This window comes from Lissotriton helveticus, chromosome 6 (genome assembly GCF_964261635.1).
Source record: "Lissotriton helveticus chromosome 6, aLisHel1.1, whole genome shotgun sequence".
Classification (NCBI taxonomy): domain Eukaryota; kingdom Metazoa; phylum Chordata; class Amphibia; order Caudata; family Salamandridae; genus Lissotriton; species Lissotriton helveticus.
Genome location: NC_136067.1, coordinates 2107020441 through 2107038680, shown reverse-complemented (window position 1 = coordinate 2107038680; position 18240 = coordinate 2107020441). Strand labels below are relative to the sequence as shown.

The window sequence follows — 18240 nt, the reverse complement described above, 5'->3', positions numbered from 1 at the left end:
TGGAGTCTGATTACTCTGCACTGTATTTACCACTTCCTAGAGTAAGTCTTGGCTGTTAATGGAGTCTGATTACTCTGCACTGTAGTTACCACTTCCTAGAATAAGTATTGGCTGTTAATGGAGTCTGATTACTCTGCACTGTAGTTACCACTTCCTAGAGTAAGTCTTGGCTGTTAATGGAGTCTGATTACTCTGCACTCTATTTACCACTTCCTACAGTAGGTCTTGGCTGTTAATGGAGTCTGATTACCCTGCACTGTAGTTACCACTTCCTAGAGTAAGTCTTGGCTGTTAATGGAGTCTGATTACTCTGCACTGTATTTACCACTTCCTAGAGTAAGTCTTGGCTGTTAATGGAGTCTGATTACTCTGCACTGTATTTACCACTTCCTAGAGTAAGTCTTGGCTGTTAATGGAGTCTGATTACTCTGCAGTGTATTTACCACTTCCTAGAGTAAGTCTTGGCTGTTAACGGAGTCTGATTACTCTGCACTGTATTTACCACTTCCTAGAGTAAGTCTTGGCTGTTAATGGAGTCTGATTACTCTGCACTGTAGTTACCACTTCCTAGAGTAAGTCTTGGCTGTTAATGGAATCTGATTACCCTGCACTGTAGTTACCACTTCCTAGAGTAAGTCTTGGTTGTTAATGGAGTCTGATTACTCTGCACTGTAGTTACCACTTCCTAGAGTAAGTCTTGGCTGTTAATGGAGTCTGATTACTCTGCACTGTAGTTACCACTTCCTAGAGTAAGTCTTGGCCGTTAATGGAGTCTGATTACTCTGCACTCTATTTACCACTTCCTAGAGTAAGTCTTGGCTGTTAATGGAGTCCGATTACTCTGCAGTGTATTTACCACTTCCTAGAGTAAGTCTTGGCTGTTAATGGAGTCTGATTACTCTGCACTGTATTTACCACTTCCTAGAGTAAGTCTTGGCTGTTTGCTATTTCGAGAGACAATAAACAAAATGACAACTCTGGTATCCAAGTGGAATAAAATAGTCTTAAGCTTCGAAATACCAATGTAAAGTATTATGTACTATGATTCTGTCCAGTAACCACTTACTGCCACAGGATCTGGTCCACTGAGTATGTTTCAGCGAGGGGTAATCTCAGCTTTCCAATTTCATCAACTATGCTTGAAACAAACACTGTATTCTAAAGTTGGCCAGGCCCACCACACTGACATTCCCTAGGGCAGTGGTTCCCAAACTTTTGACTCCTAAGGACCCCCATTGAGTCACCACTGGAAGCCGGGGACCCCCAAGCAATTTGTAGGAATTACATCTCAAACATTAAAACAGTAATTCGGAAAAAAATTAACACACATGTGCACACAAAACAAATACTCAAATTACTAATGATTCTAGGGGCATATTTACAAACCCCTATCACCATGGGAACATCACTTTTTGAGACGTTCCCGTGGCGATAGAGGCTTTTCCTTATTTACAAGGCAACGTTAAGCCACTGAACGCGGCTTAACAGTTCCTTATAAATAAGACCCCCTTTTACACAATGCTTAGCGTGAAAGCGGTGGACAGTGGGTGTTGCGGTGGGCGTTTCCCCGGTAACACCCATTGATTTTGACACTGCCCCCTATTTACAAGAGCAGCATAAATGGGAAGCAGCGCCAAAATTAAGACCAGGGAAAACCTGGTCTTAACTTGGAGAAACAAGGAGAAATGCTTCATTTCTCCTCATTTTTGCAAAAACGCTTTGGATTGTTTATGTTCAGGAAGGCGACCCTTCCTGCACCTCAACAATCTTTAAAAAAATGGCATTTTGTAACATCCATGTGTGATGCATTAAGCAGCACACATAGAAGTGACAAAATGACATTTCAAGATTGTTTATGTGCAGGAAGGGGGATCTTCCTGTACATAAACAATCTTCCCCTGTTAAGTGTAGCGCCAGCGCAGGGGAAACGCAGGGCTGCACCATATTCTTGTAAATATGGTGCAGCCCTGCTTTTCTGAAGTAGTGGAGTGTGTTGTTAAGCCGAGGAGGCTGGTCTGGAGAAGCACAAACTCAGGATTCAGGACATAACACAGTGATTAGCATTGACTTTAACAATAAAAATGTATTTAAACCTTTTTAGAAGCATCAGGATACTGAAAGACTGAAAAAAACATAAGTCACTAACTTGTACCTTGCAGTTTGCAAGCAGCTGTTTGATGACAGTTTTTTTATCACTGTGCTAGATTACGATTGTCACTTATGAACAGCACTGTAACAAAATAATCTCTCTGACGAAAGCAGTAACCCACTGACCTATGCATATCAAATACTGTTTTTTAAAACGCATGGTACAGGTTCTTTGCAGTAGGCATTTTAACCCTCTGTGCTACATCATTTAGTTCAGTCACAGCTGCCACTGGACACAACTCTCATGTCTCTCCAGAGAGGGAAATTAATCACTGTTGTTATCTTGACACTTTTATTGTTCTTTGAAAACTGCTAATTAAACAAGATACTTTGCAGTGCTTTTAAAACTGCTGCCTGCGGACCCCCTGGGAATGTGTCAGGGACCCCTGGGGGTCCGCGGACTACAGTTTGGGAAACACTGCCCTAGGGAAAGGAAGCACTTTAGCTTTACAATCAGAATCATTGCCACTCTAATTGTGGGCTAGTGGACTAGTTGGAAAGTTGGAACCAGAAGACAAAGTTCAAATCCTGGCCTCCCATTTGGCCAAATGGCATGCTCTAGGATAAGCAATGTTTAAGCATATATTTCTCTGCTTCCTTATTGACAAAATAAAGAGTATTTAGAAGCAAAGTAAAAACCACTAGTAGGCATGTGATGAAAAATGGACTCGATGTTACATGGTGGAATGGAGAAGTGCCCTGTCTTGTGGTATATTCATCAAAATGCAATATAATGGTAAAAGTGTAGCCTTTGCAGCAAGTAGTATAGTCTCAGGTCTAGTAATTTGAATAGTATAACTAGCACCCCTGACGAGAGCCTGAGGTGTAATAAACTGTGTGATCCTGTGCAGCTCGTGCTCTTCCTCTGCCTCAGTTCACAGATACCACAGTGCGCCAGCATTTTGCAACAAGCCTAAACGAAGCAATACACACAGAGGGCAAAAGCCCATGACAGGGACCCAGCGCGGTATTCATTCACACATTCAGGACGGTTGATCACCGTGCCCTCACCACTCTGAGAACTCCATGCACAGCTTCACCTCTGCACCACCCCTGCCTGCTCTTCCAGTTACCCCTGCCCTCCCCACACCCAAGGCCCAATACACAGCTCCACCTCTGCATCCCTCCCAGGTGCTCCATCACCCCCTGCCCCTCCCCGAGGAGCCCACACACAGCTTCACCTCTGCACCACCCCTGCCTGCTCTTCCAATTACCCCTGCCCTCCCCACACCCAAGGCCCAATACACAGCTCCACCTCTGCACCGGCCTAGCCTGCTCCTCTAGTTACCCCTGCCCTCCCCACACCCAAGGCCCAATACACAGCTTCACCTCTGCACCGGCCTAGCCTGCTCCTCTAGTTACCCCTGCCCTCCCCACACCCAAGGCCCAATACACAGCTTCACCTCTGCACCGGCCTAGCCTGCTCCTCTAGTTACCCCTGCCCTCCCCACACCCAAGGCCCAATACACAGCTCCACCTCTGCACCAGCCTAGCCTGCTGCTCTAGTTACCCCTGCCCTCCCCACACCCAAGGCCCAATACACAGCTTCACCTCTGCACCGGCCTAGCCTGCTCCTCTAGTTACCCCTGCCCTCCCCGCACACAAGGCCCAATACACAGCTTCACCTCTGCACCAGCCTAGCCTGCTCCTCTAGTTACCCCTGCCCTCCCCACACCCAAGGCCCAATACACAGCTCCACCTCTGCACCGGCCTAGCCTGCTCCTCTAGTTACCCCTGCCCTCCCCACACCCAAGGCCCAATACACAGCTTCACCTCTGCACCGGCCTAGCCTGCTCCTCTAGTTACCCCTGCCCTCCCCCCACCCAAGGCCCAATACACAGCTTCACCTCTGCATCACTCCCAGGTGCTCCATCACCCCCTGCCCCTCCCCGAGGAGCCCACACACAGCTTCACCTCTGCACCTCCACCCCCTCCTCTTAATTATTTCTTTTTAACGCATTCTATGTAACCAGTGACTTACCTCAGTCTGGGTCTGGTTCAGAACTCACTGGTGCTCGTGAAATCCCATCAACACAAACAGTGATGACGCTGCACTCACCCCCGCACCGGGGGCCCTGCTTGTCACTGGGGTCAGGGGTCAGGGGTCAGCTGTCCTCGCGGCAGCCTCGTCACCACGCTCAGATCCTTCGGTTTGTTTGGGGCTGAGGTGCAGGATCCGCGCATGCGCGGAGGATCCGGTGCTCCTGTTTGGGTCTGGGGTGCTGCCGTCCACCGCACATGCGCACAGGGCCAAACACTAGGTGAGGCGGCCGCGCATGCGCAGTGTGAGTGATCGTGGCGTGGATCGCTGACCCAGGGTTTGCTGCAGACACTGCAGAGCCGGTGTTCTAACTAGATTTCCACCCCCGTCGTTTTGTACACCCCCTACGTCGGAGGGGTGCTGATTCATGCAGTTTGTGCCTGTGTATTGGCGCACCCCCGTCTGGCTGTGCACTCGTGCACGGAGGTCACTCACGCATGCGCACACACGAGGGGGAGCGGGGAAAGGCATAATTATACTAATACTTGAACATGCAGCCACACTCGGCTCTTGATGGACGCTTAACTCCTTTTTATTTGTTCAGCTCATTTGACACCAATGTAATTATGGGCCCCCTGAGACAGATGAAGGGCAGACTAGCAGGGGATAAGTCAATCCAAAAATAGAAAACGAAATGTCTGCCCTATATGTTTCAATTGGTAGGCTCAGAAAGAGTCCTGTGATAGTAGCATGCACCACTTAGAGCTCACTTGTCACGAACTACACATAAAACATTTTTTTTTAAAACATACCTTCAGAATAAATATTTTTTTATTTTGTTTATTTTCATTTTTCAAAATAACAAGGTGATGAAAAACGTGTTCAGAGACATCATCGTTTGAAAATATATATCACACAAAATTACACTAACAATTGAAAAAAATACAGCGCCCCTGGGCACCCTCTCATCTATCATTCATATTTACAGACTCATTCCACTAAACCATACTCACACATTCGGCTCATCCATCCGCATTCGCACAATCCAAGGACCTCACAGCCTATCGCAGACAATTACACTGAGGTTGTCCTGTAATATCCTCTCAGCAGCTTGCTGGGGGGAGATATGGTCTTTTTCACAGGACAGATATTCACCACGCCAACGCGCGTTTCGGTGCCAAGCCCGATCTGCGGCGGCACCTTCATCAGGGCATGTATGCGAAGGGGGGGCCACCACGGGGCAATTCAATTTATTGGAGCCGTGCCAGCTCTTGAATTTTGAGTGGCACCGGCTGAACACTCTTCGTACTTTTGGTGAAAAACCGTCTATTTAGTTGAACAGTAATGCACATTCATGGACGCTCTACGAGCCCTACGATACACGGGCTAATTTCTTATAACACCTTCCAGCTGTTAATGCAGTAAAAACAGGCACTGTTCGGGCGTATTTCTGGCTTTATAGTTTTTCTTTCCCAGCGGTCGACCGTCGTCGCGTACACAGAGGGTGTGAGAGCCCAGTCGGAGCGGGCCAACTTCATTCAAACCCGAGGATCTTCGGGTAATCTTTTCCGCATCCGATATAATGTCCGTGGCCGTGGTAGTCCGGGCGTTCAGCTCATTTGACGTCACATGCTCCTGCGGCGGGCGGGGGTTTGATTATTAATTTATTTATTTATTTATTTATGCATTTTTCTATAGTGCGGACTTTACCCGAAGGCGTCAGAGCGCTTCACAAAAGGAACAGAACTGATACATGAGAACATTACACAGGAACCGAATACATGAGGTAATAAAGAGTGCACAAGAGGAAAAAGTGACAAGTGTGCAGGATATAAGAGAAAACAAGGTATAGTTAGAGGTATAATACTGCAATATGAGCTAGACACTCAGGCACAAGCACAGGCGTTAAATAGGCAAAGGAGGCCCTTGTGCAAGTATCTAAGGCAGGTAGCAAACCGTGTGTTACAAGGGCCAAGTGGTGTGTGCATGTTACACAAGGGCACCAAACACAAGTATATGGAAAATACTGCATAACAAAGGCAGGCATTCCAACCACAAGAACACACTGGGAAGGCACTTCCATGGTCATGGAGAGTAGAGTTTTCAGTAGTGGGAAGTCTTCCTTCAAATAACAAAGAGGACGTGAATTACTTTTGGAGGTGTCTCTGGAGGAGGAGAACTTTGAGGTCCCTTTTGAAGGCCTGGGAGGGGGGCAGTGGTCCGGAGCTGAGGTAGAAAGGAGTTCCAGATTCTCACTGCGTTGCCTGAGAAGGATTGGGCCATCGTTCTTTCCTTCTTGAAAGTGGGAGGTTTCAAGCAGTAGGATCTCCGCATTGCGTGAAGGTCTAGAGCCTCCAGAGAGTTTCAGTTTATTCGCAAGGTAGCGAGGAGAGGAGGAGTGCAAGGCTTTGTGGGTGATACAAGCGGTCTTGTAGAAAGCTCTAGCCTCGAAGGGATGCCAGCGGAGGGTGGATAACATCGGTGTGATGTGATCGCTTCTTTTGGCCCCATAGATGAACCGAGCTGCTGAGTGGAAAACAGACGTAAGTGGAGACAGGTGAGATTTGGGGAGGCCAGTAAGAAGAGAATTGCAGTAGTCTAGTCTGGAGAGGACCAGCGATTGTACCAGGGTTATAAGGTCCTGCTCCTGGAAGAAGCGACGGATTCCCCAAAGAAGGCGCAGTTGGTATCGAGCAGATTTTGCAATGGAATTGATGTGGGGAGTTAGATTGAGTTTTTTGTCTAGTATGACACCAAGGGATTTTGCGTTGTCAACAATGATGGGTTTATTGTTTAGTAGATTCATCTGATCCATCCACGATTGAACCGATAGGAGAGAGTGAGGAGGAGAAGAGGAGGAATTCAGTTTTGGAGGGATTCAGAATCAGTTGATGCGTTGACACCCAGTTTTGAATGGAGTCGAGAGTCGAACTTAGGATGGAGAGGTCATGAGTGGAGGCAACCTTGAGGTAGAGTTGAGTGTTGTCTGCATAGAGATGATAGTGAATCCCGGATTTGCTTAGGAGATTTCCCAGTGGTTCTAAATAGAGATTGAACAAAGTGGGTGCAAGAATAGAGCCTTGGGGGACACCTTGACCTACCGCCACAGGAGAAGAAAGACTGTTCTCTATTTTGATCATATGAGATCTGTCCGAGAGGAACGATGCAAACCATTTAAGCACAGTGCCCTCCATGCCCATTCTCTGTTGAAGAATATTGAGGAGGGTATTGTGATTGACAGTGTCAAAGGCTGCAGACAGGTCAAGGAGAATTAGAAGAGTTAAGGTTAAGGTTTCGAGTATCTCAGAAGCCGGTTAGCGTATCTAGCATCAGAAAGGGAGATTTGAGGACTTTTCCATCCGTTTTATCATTTATTTATTTTTTTATTATTTATTTATTTATTTATGCATTTTTATATAGCGCGGACTTTACCCGAAGGCGTCAGATCGCTTCACAATAGGAACAGAAATGAAACATAATGAGAAACATTACACAAGAACAGATTACAAAAGCATACGTTACGTTACATAAGGTAATAGTGACAATTGTGAGCAAACAAAATACATGAGGTAGTAAAAATTGTGAGCAACCAAAAATACATGAGGTAGTAAAAAGTGCACAAGAGGAAAAAGTGACAAGTGTGCAGTTACAAGAGAAAACAAAGTATAATTTGAGGTATAATACTGCAATAGGTGCTAGACACTCAGGCACCAAAACAAGCGTTACGTAGGCAAAGGTGGCACTTGTGCAAGTATCAAAGGTAACAAGCACTGGCGTTGCCAATAGGTCTCGCAGTAGGAAAGTTGGAGCTATTACAATTGCAAATAACAATGCCTTTTATTTTTGTTTTCATTTTAAAAACATAAAGGGCTTTGTCATTTACAAAACCAATAGCTCCAACTTTCCTACTGCGAGACCTATTGGCAAAGAGTGCAACCGAGGTTACTGAATGTTATACACAATTTGAGTGTATAATTGATATGTATGTTTCCTTAATTGTGCAACACTTGTTTATGAAGGGCATCATGCGCAACTACATATATTAGTTCTGTTACATATGTATTTGTTTAGGAGACCCAATTGTCTAATAACAAGGAGTTACTGTTTAAACTTATCAACTATTGCTTTACAGACGTTTAAATTTATATAAGTAAAACGTGATCAACATGTCTAATCTTGTCTGGTAACCCTACTATGGTAAACAAAAATCCTAATATCGTCCCCATGCCTTACATACGCACGTATCAAGAGTAGCTCGTGCTGTATTATCCCTAATGAAAGTAAACAGCATTTGTAAAGTGAAAGTTAAGAACAGGCTACTAAGAGAGCAATGCTTCTTGCTAAATGAATGTGTCTATGTTAACTCTGGGATTACAAAAGATCACTATAACATGTTTGTCACTTGAAGTATGTGTTGTTGTGGTATACGGTGTCCAAAATGTCAAACATGAGGGTTTCTGTTCAAGGCACGGTGAAAGTCTGGCCTTACTATGGGACTGTGCACTTTTTTGCATAGCAAACTTCGTGAGCAACAGAAAGAGCGACCTTTTTGGCGTTTTATATTTTGATGTAGCTGTTGTTTCAGAGCGTTGGGAATCAGGGGTCACATGCATCTCTGGGATCAGTGAGGCCAGCAGGAAATGCACTGAGTTTTGTGTACTTGTTAGTTATGTTTATTGTTTGTGCTCAAGATCGCAAACTGTCGGGAGACTTCCGGCTTTGCCACCCAGGACAGGGGGGATGTACACAAGTGTGAAGAGGTGTCAGTGTCACTGGCTGTAACTCAACTATCGACATAAACAAACTTGGTAGTGCGTAACCTAGAAGCCGTGGGAGCCTCGAGTCAACAACCGGATGAGGCATAGAACACAACACCATCTGTGGCCAGCTCAGTGAGGAGAGCTGCAAACTACCATACCAGGGACGGTAAATACACACCAGATATCATACCATGGACTGTACCCAATCAGAAGGAGATGCCATATGAGGATGAATGCAGGCAGAGGATACACAGGAAGGGGGGAGAATCCGGAAGAAAGAGTCGAGAGAAGAGAGACGGGGAATGGGGTAGACGTGGTATGGGGAAGAAAGTGGCTAAAGGAAGGAACGGCATTAGAGTGCATAGAAAAAAAAGTACGGCCGGCCAGCCATGATTAATTAGGGGAGGAGAAGCCGCAGAGCGCACGCTGGGCGAAGCCCTTTGATGTGCTGTGCGGCCGTAAATGCAATTAGGAGGGAGGGAGGCTGATGCGGCAGCCTGTGGTTCGACTGCACTTGTTTTTTCAGCCATTTCTTTTTGACTGGACAATCTGATTCCTGCAAACTTATTAAATTATATACTGCAGTTGAAGTCTAAGTACTTTAGTAAACACCATCCCTTGTTTTAGAAAACAGACATGTGTAATGACCTGAGGGCCATCTTATGACAACTCTACACATGTGGACTTTTTACATTTGTTTTCACCACCTGACTTTGCCAGCTGAGTACCGCAGTTTGGCTGTTGTCCACTCTATGTACATTTGGGGATTTTAATAAAATGGATTTGTTTACCGGTAATATAACTATACTTGGTATTCTCCTTGTTTCCATTTTTCTTCAGAGCGGGGCCTCATTACCTGAGCGAGTGCCAGGCGAGGTGAGGCCACTCCCAAGTAGATTTTGGGTGAGTGATTACTTAGAATAAATGCCAATGAGCAATGTCTCGCTGGAGGTTTGATGTAAGCCTACAACTTGTTTCTCTCTTTTACTCCATGTGTGTGTGTATATATGGTTGTGTTTATTTCAGGAGAGGTGCTTTGATATCCATGACACGTGGAGCCACAACTCAACAAACATCTGAGTCGGCGCCTTGTGACCCTACGGGTAAGTAGTGCGCTATATAAATGCCTATACATTTACATTTACATTTAGGTCATCCTTGCATGGTATGTAATTTTTCACTTTACATTTTTTTGAGTACTAGTTGCAGTAGTGTTTTAACCATAGGTCCTGAAGAAAGCCATTCACGGCTGAAACATGTCGACCAGTTAAGATCAGTTAACTTACCATCAGGATAGCAGTATTTGCTGGAATTCTATCCACACTCTGCTTTTTAACCCTTGTCACCATGGTGACCGCCAGAATAAAAGTTACATTCAGGCACCATGTTAGTCAATTTTAATACACTTTTTTCACTAGCACTCACTTTTTGAGCACTGCAACAACCCTGCCCACAGTCTCTATTCTTCTGGCTTTTTTCATCACTGGTGGATCCGGTACTAGTAAATACTCACAATACTGTAAGTGAGTTTACCAGTGGATACCAGTCTGCTATTTCTACATCTCAGATGATGAAATTCCGCCAATGGGTGGGCTGATGGGTTTTCTTCTCTCACTGCCTGTTAGTCTTTCTATATATACACACACGGTTCAGAGGAAATTTGACACTTTCCTGTCCACATAGACCAATAGCACCCTCTTGTGTTTTTTGTACAAGTTAGATTTGGGGATATGGTGCTCTTTGGTCAATAATCCTATTTCCCCTATAGACCCCCCTTCATTTCTGTGTTTTTGTTATTTTTATATATAACCTTGTGTGGAGTTTCCTTTGTGGTGGGTCCGGGGTGTTGTTGCTGGGGTGCGTGCGCAAATACTTAACTTACATCGCCTCCAAGTTTAGCCTTGCTGCTCGCGCCACGTTACCTAGAGGGTGAGCAGGGGTTATCTTGGCATGTAACTCCCTTGCCCTGACTTAGGAGTGGTGGTCTCTGACTGACTTTGCCGAAAGCCCTGGCCAGCCAGGGATCCCATTTCTAACACCGGGTCTACCACCTATCGACCTTTGGGCTAGCCGTATTTCACCCTCACCTCCTGATAGTAGAGTGATACATCCCCTTCACATCTGAGGGCTCTTCACCTCCGGTTCTAAGAGGCCGAGTAGTATTCATACCAGCACACCACCTCTTCACAAAAACTGTTCAACCAGGCCCACCAGGAAGATCCACCGTTCACTGCTCCCCCCTTGATCCTCGGGAAGGAACCACTATAAGTCGCAGCATGGTTCATTTATCCACAGTTTTAGGGGCCCCCCATCGTCTCTACGCAGGCCTAACAGACCGGTTATCATACTCCAGGAGACCTCCCCTATGTGCACGGGTAGGTATCCACACAGCTATTTTCTGCCAGGAATGGTTATCAGGCTCCACCTTGACCTCCTCTGGTCAGCCCGCACCTCAGTGGCAGGTCACCTCCCGTGGCTCCATGCTACTTCAGCCTGGATTCCAAAACCTCCTGTTGGGCGGTATCTTATCTTCCCGGGGTGTTTCATCCAGCTACTACCCAGGATTTACACCCAGGCCTCTCTACTGGGCCCCTTTCGTGTTGCGGCAAGGCGATCCGGCCTCCCGAGATCGGAGCGTCACTACGCCTCCATATGTCTCACTGTCCAAGGGAGGGGCGGGCCGAATGCAGCCCCCCCCCCCCCACAGCATACACTTGTGGCGCTGTACCTCCAGCCTCCTGGTCCGGCCCCAGTCACTCCTCACTTCATGCGAGACAGGCAGATTCCAGGGCTCCGCTAGGCCCAAAAGCCGGGGCCTTGAATTATAGCCGCTGCCAGCGCCTCTGGTAGGATTGCGCCGCACCCCAAGAGCGCCTCCTACCGCCATTGCTCAAGCTCCACCGCACCTCCCTGCCCACCAGTAACGCTCTGGCGGGTCGCAGCACCGCAGAGGGGTACGAGATATCCCACCCGGTGGCCACAGTCAGCCGACTCAGGCCAGGGCCGCCATTTTCTGTGAACGGAGCTTCTAGGCTCAGGCTTCGTCTGCCAGCCACCACGCATCAGGGGGCAAATCTGCTTCTGAGATACAGAGGGGGGGGGCGTCTGAGATGCTATGCCCCCAGCCTCCAGCTCTCTGCACTCAGTTTCGGATGGATTAAAGGTCGATAAACAGCCATGGAAGGGCCGGAGCACGCTTGGGCAGCAGTCATCGCTGTAGGCTGCAAGCCACGCCCCCTAACCTCTCCTCTTTAAAAGCCACTTTCAAGGATGCAATAGATGATGCAATTGATTCAAGCATGTTGTACTGGAAAGTTCAAGCTCAAATCTGATGGATATGCAAAAATAGACCAAAAAGAGTATGTGGAATGCAATGGACTGCAAAATGGTAGTAGTGCACATCAATCACTGTAAGTCAAGTGCGAACACATGTCCTATCCTCACCACTGACAACCAATATTAGAAAGGGGGGACTCTAGTTGTCAATGGTTTGCACCTTGTCCAAGTAGGAACCCTTCCTTCTAATCAGGACAAGAGAGTTACACTCCTAAAATAACCCCTGCTCACCCCCTTGGTTGCTTGGCATGAGCAGTCAAACTTATCTTAGAGGCAGTGTGTAAAGCATTTGCACATAACCTAAAGTAATAATGTGTAAGCACTAGAAAAGGACACCACAGCAGTTTCGAAAAATATCCAATATTTTTAAATACTCAAAACAAGACCAAAAACTATAAAAATCCACAGTACAGTTCTTAGAAATCTTCAGTTATCATCATAACCCTGAAATAAAGTTCCTTGAAGTTGATGGCTCCGTCCAGGGCTATCACGGTGTCGTGAAGAAACAAACCCAAACAGTTCTGGCTGAACGCGGCGTTGAAGGTCAGCTACGGTGTCTGGGAGACCTGCAAAACAGTACCTTTAGAAGGGCATTGGCAACCTCTTGTTAAGCTTCCAAAAGCACGGCGTCCTCAGGCATTGGTTCCAGAGGTCAGGTCAGGAGTCGTCGGGCCCTTGAAGATACACGCATTGCAGATTCAACTCCTCGCGGTTGAAGTCAGGAGCGCTAGCGTCGGTGGGCGTCCGGTGCAGCGGTGTGAAATGCAGTGGCGTACGATGCCCTTAGGTTGGAGTCCGAGCAGCTTCTGGATGGTGGCATCAGACGGGGGCCTCCACGGACCTCATCCTCCTCGGGAATCTGAACTTCCACCTCGAGAACAAAGACGACCCCCACTCCACCACCCTGATTGACAACCTAGCCAACCTCGGACTCAGACAACTCGTTACAACACCCACCCACTCCGCCGGTCACACGCTTGACGCCATCTTCTCCGCAATCCCCAACATCTCCTTCAACCATACCACCGAACTCCACTGGACCGACCACCGCTGCATCCACTTCACCTTCAAAAAACTCACCACGCACCACCGCACCCAACAGATGCCTCACCACTGCTGGAGCAAAGTCACCGAAGACCAGTTAACCACCACCCACGCCAAAAGCCCACCCGCCAACCATTCCGACCCCGCCACCTGCAACCTCAGACTGTGGATCAACAACTGCGCCAACACCCTCGCCCCGATCAAGAAACCCTCCAACAATCATACCAACAAGAAAGCCAGCTGGTTCAATGAAGACCTCCGGGCCTCCAAGCAAACCTGCCGTAAGCTGGAGAAGATCTGGCTCCGTGAGCGAACACCGGACAGCCACACCGCCCACAAGAATGCCACCCGCAGACACCATCACCTCATCAGACCCGCCAAAAGGACCTCCTTCAAGGAGTCCTAGACAACAACGCGCACAACAGCAAGAGCTCTTCAAAATCATGAAGGAACTCTCCAACCCCAGCTCCAACACCAACAACGTTCCCGCCTCGCTAGACCTGTGCGACTCGCTGGCTACCTTCTTCCACCGCAGGATCTCAGACATCCACAACAGTTTCAATGGCACGACCGCCCCGACAACGGTGTTCAAGGGACGGGGGGGGGGGTATTATTGCCTCACTCCTTAGGCTCTTTTCAAGGAATTCAATTTAGCATTGGCTTAAATGAAGACTCCTTCAAGTCAATAGTGCCAAAAAGAGACTCTTGCAGGACTATCTACATGGAGAGTTGGGGGTGCGTGACGTAATGTAAAATGATGACCCCCCTGAAGGACTGGGGCCCCCAAAGGACTGGGCCCATGAAGAGCTGGAGCGTGTGTATCTGGGGTGATGCACTTCCACTGAAATGCTGTGGACAGATAAGGATTCAGCTCCACATTAGGTGAATCCCCATTTGTACCTGTCTCACCTGTGATTTGAACAAAGAAAGCAATAATGGTTCTGTTGGGAGGACAAAGAAAAAACTTCGACATGGTTTATATACCTATTATGCAATTCGTGTGTCCCTGGTAAAGTTTTTTCTTTGTCCTCCCAACAGAACCATTATTGTTTTGTTTATTACCCGCCCAGGTTCTGAGGGTTACAGGGTCACCCCATTAACTTCTAATGGTCACCTGTGGTTTGCACACGAGTCAGAGTAATTCCCCATTTCTGCGGAAAACGTCTTGAAAGGAAAAGAAAATACTTTTGTACCCAAATAATGGACGCAAAGACAGTGGAGTCACTCAAGAGAAGCTCAGAAGGCGGTGTTGTGGAGACAATCTTGAGCACAAGGTGAGTGAACTTTCCAGAGTTTTGGAACAAGAGACACTTAAGAACTGAGGGGCATATGACCAAGGGCAAGTATCACCGCTTTTTCGGCGAATTGTGCCGAGAAAGCGGCGATACTACTAGAGCCCTATTAACAAGGGCATTTTAAAGCCTGGCGCAAGCCCACTTTGCATGTCGGCGATAAACATCGCTAATGACATGCAAAGTGGGCGTTTCCACGTACGGTCTGTTCATCACATGCGGTCGGTCTAACTCCGCTTTCACATCGAGTTTGTCCAGAAAAGGTCAGTGTGTGCAGTATGTTTATTTCTACATCTCCTGGCTATGATGAAGTCTGTTTTTGAAGGGGAAAGTGAGCGGCTCCACATCAGACAGGACCCCTCAAAGTGAGCAGCTCCACATCAGACAGGACCCCTCAAAGTGAGCGGCTCCACATCAGACCGGACCCCTCAAAGTGAGCGGCTCCACATCAGACAGGACACCTCAAAGTGAGCGGCTCCACATCAGACCGGACCCCTCAAAGCGAGCGGCTCTCCACATCAGACCGGACCCCTCAAAGCGAGCGGCTCTCCACATCAGACAGGACCCCTCAAAGTGAGCGGCTCCACATCAGACAGGACCCCTCAAAGTGAGTGGCTCCACATCAGACAGGACCCCTCAAAGTGAGCGGCTCCACATCAGACAGGACCCCTCAAAGTGAGCGGCTCCACATCAGACCGGACCCCTCAAAGTGAGCGGCTCCACATCAGACCGGACCCCTCAAAGCGAGCAGCTCTCCACATCAGACAGGACCCCTCAAAGTGAGCGGCTCCACATCAGACCAGACCCCTCAATGTGAGCGGCTCCACATCAGACCGGACCCCTCAAAGCGAGCAGCTCTCCACATCAGACAGGACCCCTCAAAGTGAGCGGCTCCACCTCAGACCAGACCCCTCAATGTGAGCGGCTCCACATCAGACAGGACCCCTCAAAGTGAGAGGCTCCACATCAGACAGGACCCCTCAAAGTGAGTGGCTCAAAATCAGACAGGACCCCTAAAAGTGAGCGGCTCCACATCAGACAGAACCCCTTAAAGTGAGCGGCTCCAAATCAGACAGGACCCCTCCCAAGCCCAGAGGCTGCCGTGCCTTCGATAGTGCAGATTCCTAGGTGATGACAGGTTCCAGGCTTTGACTTCTTGCCGCCACAGGTGTAGTGACGTTTGGACACCACTCTCTCTCCTCAAATGTCTTATTCGTGATAACGCGCCCGAGTTGGGCGGGAGACTCCCAATTTTTACAGCAGGAAATAAGAGCCTTTTTGTTGCTTCACACCTGAAATTGCCTTCACTATAATGCAAGTCAGTGGAAAAAATAAAGTCCCCTGTATTTTCTACAACACTTTCCTCTTGTTGGCAGATATGTCAGGGGCATGATTTTCTGGTTGCAGGAGAAATTTAGTTTTTGGTTTGGTGGCGCCTCAGACAGCTGCCCCTATTGCCATAGAAAGGGGCATGTATGTGGCTGCGGGTGAATTTAACTGGTTTTAGCCTAATGTGGGATGATGAAATGCGGAGGGTGGTCGACATAGGGGTTAAACCCTCTGCAGACATCTGTGTGCTACCTGGAGGTCACCAGCTCCACATATCTGGTGGTCCTCAGTCTGAGGTGATAGCGTGCCACTGGGGGTGTAAAGTCTACACCTGTTATTTACAGCATTACAAAAACGCAGCATCCATGATGGCAAGCATCTTATGCCGAATCAAACATTTAGTTCTTCGTCACAGGAGGACATGTTGAGGTTTTTAGTGTAGGAGTATATAAGAATATTCAGAACCTGTAACTACTACTTGAGGTACACCTACTATTTTACTCAGCTGAACATACTCTTAACACCATTACGTCCAACAGGTGGACCCCATTTTATTCTTAAATTGATAAGGAAACGAACCCTTTGTAGCTTTAAAGGCAACTTTTTGGGCGCCTTTTATGGCTACAAACCCCTAGAGGTCATATGGTGGCATAGAGTTGTTACCTCGGCTAAGGCAAGCCTTTAGTTGTATCCAGGCCCTAATGTGACTGTGTCTGGGCAGCATCATGGATCCTTTTGTGCACCTTAAAAACCAGCATTGCAAAAAGCCAATGTTTTCCAAGACCCTTTCTGCGTGACCAGGTTGGCATTTTAATTATGCCACTACTGTTAGTTTTGTCAATACTTGTTTTGCACACAGCACACACAATTACAATACGGACCCAGATACAGCTAACATTTAACAAGCATTGGAATTGCATTAGCTCTCGGATTTATTTGAGTTAGAGCTAATGGCATTGTAAATGGCAATGTCTTTTATCCATGTGTTATGGAGTGTATGCATGTGGTGTGTAGTGGAATTGTGTGGGTTGGATTGTAATTGTACCAATGGTGGCATGCTGCGCTTTAGATGAATATGTTTAAAAGTAAAGTGCGCCATACTGCGATTGCTACAATAGTTAATTGTGGATGCGTTAACAATTGATGTGTGCACTGATGGCTGGTGGTGTGTGTGCCTGGTGGAAGCGTGCACTGATGGCTGGTGGTGTGTGTGTGTGGTTGTGTGTGTGGTGGTGAGTGTGTGATGGTGAGTGTGTGGTGGTGAGTGTGTGGTCGTGAGAATGTGGTGTCCGAGTGTGTGTGTGTGGTGGTGTCTGTGTGTGTGGTGTATGTGGTCTTATGTGTATGGTCTTATGTGTGTGTGGTGGACATAGTTCCAGTTTTTGTACCCTGCACACTCACACACTGCCCCTACACACTCACACACTGCTCACCCTACACACACACACAATGTTCACCCTGCATGCTCACACAATGTTAAACCTGCATTCTCACACACTGCTCACCCTGCACACTCACACACTGCTCACCCTACGTCAGATGGGGGAGCATGGAAATGTTGCGCTCCTGTGAAAGAGCTGGCAGGTGATTGGGGTCCCCCTTAGAAGGCAAAGACTCTGAAAGCAGTGCCCCTGTCTTTAACACCACCACACCAGTGTGCCTCAAGTAACATGTGCCAGGTCTTCTACAACGCAGGGGCAGAGAGGAGAGGAGAGGCAGGACAACGCAGGGGCAGAGAGAAGAGGCAGGACAATGCAGGGGCAGAGAGGAGAGGCAGGACACAACGCAGCGGCGGAGAGGAGAGGCAGGACACAACGCAGGGGCAGAGAGGAGAGGCAGGACAACGCAGGGGCAGAGAGGAGAGGCAGGACACAGCGCAGTGGCGGAGAGGAGAGGCAGGACAACGCAGGGGCAGAGAGGAGAGGCAGGACACAGTGCAGTGGCGGAGAGGAGAGGCAGGACACAACGCAGGGGCAGAGAGGAGAGGCAGGACACAGCGCAGTGGCGGAGAGGAGAGGCAGGACACAACGCTAGGGGTGAGAGGTGAGGCAGGACACAACGCAGGGACTGAGAGGAGAAGCATCTGGAGGGGAGAGTTAACTAGGGGAAAGTGCAGGGACATGAGCGGCTTTGAAATGGGGCTGGGGCTAATGGGGACATTAGCAACATAAAAGGGAATTAAGAAGATAGAAAAAAAATGAAGTGAAATTAGAGAAAAGGTGGTGAGAGGAGAAATACCAGAAAGATAGAGGTGTGCTATTGGAATGAGAGGGGGTGCTTGAGGCGTGGAAAGGGAAGGAAGAACATGGAAACTGGAAAACGAGAAGAAGAGCATTGGCAGGTGGAGAGG

General features: G+C 47.9%; 1 protein-coding gene across 3 annotated transcripts in view; it reads right to left on the bottom strand.

Moving 5' to 3' along the window:
• LOC144764064 (uncharacterized) overlaps window positions 1-4254 on the bottom strand; it is a 45518-nt gene extending 41264 nt beyond the window's left edge. For 2 of the 3 annotated variants that reach the window (XR_013596305.1, XM_078650217.1), the window contains exon 1: window positions 4130-4254. The gene's annotated coding sequence lies outside the window, so the exon portion shown is untranslated. The remainder of the gene's footprint in view (window positions 1-4129) is intronic. The other variant, XM_078650218.1, reaches the window with a different exon arrangement.
• Between the last annotated feature and the right edge of the window lie 13986 nt (window positions 4255-18240).